Raw genomic sequence first — 5,336 nt, forward strand, 5'->3', positions numbered from 1 at the left:
TAAAAAAAATGACTCCATATACCTCAATAAATACCTCACTTTCTTTAGTTGAAACAAGGTAAAAAATTTTATACCTCAAAAATACCTCTGTTGTTACAAGTGTAAGAAAATCAACTTGGTATACCTCAAAAATCACCTTATCAGTCTGGTTGATTGGAAGTGAATTTTAAGCAACCTCAAAACAAGCTGAAGTGTATATAAAACAACCTCGTACACCTTAATTAAAATCTTTACGAGGTATAATTTTCATTGCTGTTTTCTGTGCAACCTTAAGTATACCTCAAATCAACCTTAATACCTCAAAAATACCTCAATTCAACCTTAAATATACCTTAAATTTTCGTAAGGGATTCTTTGCAATTTGAGCGTCAATTACAGTAATCGATTACTAAAGCAATTAATTATAGATAAATCAACTACTTGCAATGATCATGATTACGAGCAATCACAGTAACAAATAATTATTATTTCTCATTACAAGCGGTTATGATTAATTATTATCACAACAAAAAATGATTACAGATAATCAGAATTACAAATTATCAAGCCCTGGGATTGCAAGTCATCGTGACTACTTATGTAATGATAAAGTAAGATTACAAGAAATCATAACTACAAGTTATCATGATCTAACAATTACAGGTAAAATACAAGTAATTGTGATATACACAGTCCAGTCACATTAATGTGACCACCACCTACCTTGGACGTCAACGTGAAATAAACATTCACAGAAAGCAGGTGGCAGCATATTACAGTAGAGTGTATATTAAGGATGTCCTAGGGCAGGGATGGCGAACCAATGGCACGCGTGCCATTTATGGCACCCGACACAATATTTTGGGCACGCCACCGATCACATTTGTTATTACTCGAATGGTATTACACTATGAAGCATATGTAACAATTAAATTAAAATTCACAAAAAACACGCAAAATAATAAACAATTATTAATGAAAAATTAACAATTAATGCTAAAAAATTACCAATTAATGCTAAAAAAAACAATTAATAACCCTATTAAACAAGCTAACAATAAATAAGTAGCAAAAAAATTAACAGTCCTGCTTAAACTAACACCTTACAACCTAATATAAGTTATTTGTCATCTAATCTGCAACAACAGAAGTCACACGGATGTTACTTTAAGTTGAATTACGCGTATAACTGAGACATTGCAAAATGTTTTTTTTTCAATGTAAATAAACAGTTTTGAGTTGATAGTATTTAGTATTATTATTTTCCCAATAATCACGAAGTCAAAGTTATTTGACGGCACGTCTATGACCTAATCAAACAGTTTTTTAGAGAAAATGGCACGTTAGTGTATAAAGGTTCGCCATCCCTGTCCTAGGGCATCGGAAAGCATTTCAAGCGTTGGCGTAATGCAAAAACGTAGCGATTTATCCGACGTCCAAAAGGGCATGATTGGCTTTCGGGCCAGGTGTGGATGCATTTCGGAAACGGCTAATTTTGTGAACTGTTCGCGTGCCACCGTGGTGAAAGTATACCGTGCGTGGTGAAATGGCACTATCCGAAATCGGCGGCTAGGCACATGCGGTGCACCATGGGCTATAGATGACAGAGGCGAAGGAAGGCTACGGATATGCGTTCGGGTGAATAGACGTGCAACTGTTGAGCAATTGACCGCCCAGTTGAACCAAGGGGCTACCAAGTGTGTATACTCAACAACGGTTCAGCTAATGTTGCTGCGCATGGGTCTCCGTAGCAGAAGCCTGGTTAATGCATCTATGCTGACTGCTGTTCATCGGCGACGAAGGCTGGAATTTGCATGCCAGTACCGCAACTGGACGTCCACAGAGTGGCGACAGGTGGCTTTATTCGATGAATCACTTTTTATGCTCCATCGGACGGATAAACGCTGGCGTATACAGCATGAAACGTCTGAAAGCAAACACCCTGCAACAATTGCCGAAAGGATCCAGGCTGGAGGAGGGAGCATTATGGTTTGGGGAATGTTTTACTGGCATTCACTGGGTGCACTCATCATTGTGGCAGGAGCGATGGATCAGCACAAGTACTCATCTACCCTTGCGGACTATGTCCACCCCTACATACGAATGATTTTTCCTTAGAATGATGGCATCCACCAGTGGGATAATGCAAGATGTCATACAGCTCACAGTGCATGTGCGTGGTACGAAGAGCACAAGGATGAGTCTACCCTACTTCCCTATCCAGCAAACTCAACGGATTTAAATCCAATCGAGAATCTGTGGGACCACCTCTATCGCGTTGCTCGCGCCACATATCCTCAACCGCGTAATCTGGCGCAGCTGGCTATGGCACTGGAGTCGGCATGGCTCAACATCCCAGTGAACACCTTCAGAAACCTAATTGACTCTCTTCTTGTACGTCTCGCAGCGGTCCACTCTGCCAAAGGTGGTTATTCCTGCTTTTGACAGGTGGTCACATTAATGTGACTGGACTGTGTATATGATTACAACTCGAGTAGATGTAATCATAATTTCAAGTGAGCTTGATTGCATTGTAATAGGGGTTGTTGTAGGTAATTGAATAGTTTTAAAACAATGCATAAATTGTAACTGTAAATGAATTGTTTAGTTTACTATTGCTTGGTTTATAAAATGAAAACTTTTAAAAATAGAATTACATACGAAATTTTGAGCAAAAATACGTGAATAAGGTTATGTTGTGATTACTTGTAATCACAATAAGAAACGATTACGAATGATTATGATTGATTTATCAAAATATATAATTGCATGCAATTATGATTACATGAAATCGTGATTGTAAGTAATTGCGAGTACATGTAATTAAAATATACGATTACAAGTAACTACGATTGCATACTTTATGCTTATTCAGTTTGTATGTATTAAGTATTCATGTTTGTATGTGCGAACATATTTTCTGTAAATACAATGAACGCACATATATAAATACAATTTATTAATGTACGAGTAATGCATGTAAGCTCGTTTGTATACGCACATATTTATATGTAGCATGCGTACAATCGCTCATACGTAGATATATTTTAAACTCACTTAATATTTGTGCGTTTGAATGTACATGTATGTAAGTACATGTACAGGCATGCCTTCGAATATGCGATATATGAATGAATGTACAGATTTACCTATATATTACAACTGCACCTATGCATGCATAAGCGTTATTTGTGCACACATTATAATTCTATAATATGCATGTAAACATGTATGTAATTTTGTATGTTCGTATGTAGAGACAACATATTTAAGTAGGCCGGGATAGACTGGTCGGTAGGGCACTGGGCCCATGTCCAAGAGTTCGTGGGTTCGATACCCGCCGGCTGAAGACTCCCCGTGTAGTAAATGGTAACTGATGCACGCTAAATCTGTCGAGTCTCAAAATCCTCCATGTCCGCATAACAAATCCCTCTGGGGGTACCAGGCCCGTAGCCAGGGGGGGGGGTTCGTCGGGACAAATCCCCCCCCGAAATTCTGGGATTCAACTTTTTAGTCTTTCTTTGAGCCTCTCAGTAAAAAGAAAAACAAAAACTGTCGAATCAAACCTTTTCCCAGTCACTAAAAGTGTGTTTTACATTACTTTACTTGTTTGTAGAGATATTTTTTCCGTGACTCTCCCACTGAGCAAAGCACTCCAACAAATTCATCTAGATTTGAATGGAGTTTTGATACATGTAAAATCAATAAACACAGTTTTAAACAAAAGAAAAAATGCCGAGTATGAATTTCAAAAGCTATATTCAGAACTCCTTAATACTTTCACAAGTTTGGATCTAGATGTAAAACTTCCTAGATTGGCATCCTATAAAAATCACCGTGGCAATATAAAAAATCAGAACATAGACCCCGAGCAGTACTTCCGTCAAAATATATACATTCCTTTTTCAGATTATTTCGCTGCCCAACTGATTGAAAGATTTTCGAAGCACAAGCACGAAGATACTCTTGCTTGCATCTCTCAATAAAGTGTTACCAACGTTGATATTAATTTATGCAATTTCCGAATCTATGCAGATTTCATTGACATCGAAAACCTCATGGGAGAAATGGAAGTATGGGCATCAAAGTGTAATCTGCGTGAACCCCTTAGTAGACCAGATACGGCACTTTCAGCAATGGAAGAACGTGACAGTTTCTTTTTCCCAAACATTTATTGCTTGTTATCAATATTGGCTACGTTGCCAATCACCACAGCAACTGCAGAAGTCACGGTGGCTAGCTTAGCCTGGGGTAGAGAGGTCCCTGGGTGAATCCAGACCCTTTATCCTCGTTCATGATAAATAAAGATGACATGACACAAAACTAGTTTCGCTTATTAATGGTGCTAGGTTAATAATAGATTGCAGAATTACATAGCGATTTATGTTGAATAACATAAATAATGGTTTAGGTTAAACATGAGAAAGGAAGTTGTTTAAACGTCGTTTAAACAAGCAACTAACAATTAATTGGAAAAGAAAAAATATTAAAAAATAAAAAACCTGCTAATTAAAGATAAAAGAAAAAGAATGAATTGCCCGTTAAAGGGCTGGGATTAGTTCCTAATTGGTGTCGCCACTTGACGGCCAAGAAGGAAGAAGCTAAGTCACTCCCTAAAGGGGTGTGTCTAAAAATAGCTGTGGCTCTGATGCATAGCCACCGAGAGTCAAGGCCTCTCAGTAGATTTGTGACGTCATCCTCTGAGGGGCTAGTGAAGCATAAGATAACGCGGTATTCAGATTTGTATTAAGAGAAAACTAAAGTAAATACTTCAAACTTTTGAGCCACGTAATATATTTTTGCTTTAGTTAATTTAATAGCACTTAAAAAAAATGTAAGTGGTGAATTTTTAGCTTTTTAAGATATGTTTAAAGTTATAATTCTATAAAATGAACATGTAGGACTTCTTGATGCTTTTCAATAGAAATGAATGAATAGAAATGAAATTTAATAAGAAATTTTATACTTTTAATTTTAAAATCTTGATTCCTCATAACTATTTTTAATATCAAAAGAATAAACCTTATTTAAGTGTATAATTTATTATTTTCTAATGTGTAATTATACATTAGATTTAATCATATTTGAAAATAAGAAATGATACATTTTAATCATGAAACGGATGCGAGACAAATAAAAATATGTTATATCATGGCAGAAAAGAGACAAATAAAGAAATAATAGTTTTATTGGCACATTTATAAAATTTTTTATTTTACATACACTCTTCCAGACTTATAAAATAAACATAAAAATGGGAATAAAATGAGAATAGTACATATAATCTGGAGCAAACTCAAAATTTATTTATCCATAAGATTGCAAAAATCTAAATTTAAATTTTATTTTATTAATTT

The sequence above is a fragment of the Parasteatoda tepidariorum genome, chromosome 10 (assembly GCF_043381705.1).
Source record: "Parasteatoda tepidariorum isolate YZ-2023 chromosome 10, CAS_Ptep_4.0, whole genome shotgun sequence".
Lineage (NCBI taxonomy): Eukaryota > Metazoa > Arthropoda > Arachnida > Araneae > Theridiidae > Parasteatoda > Parasteatoda tepidariorum.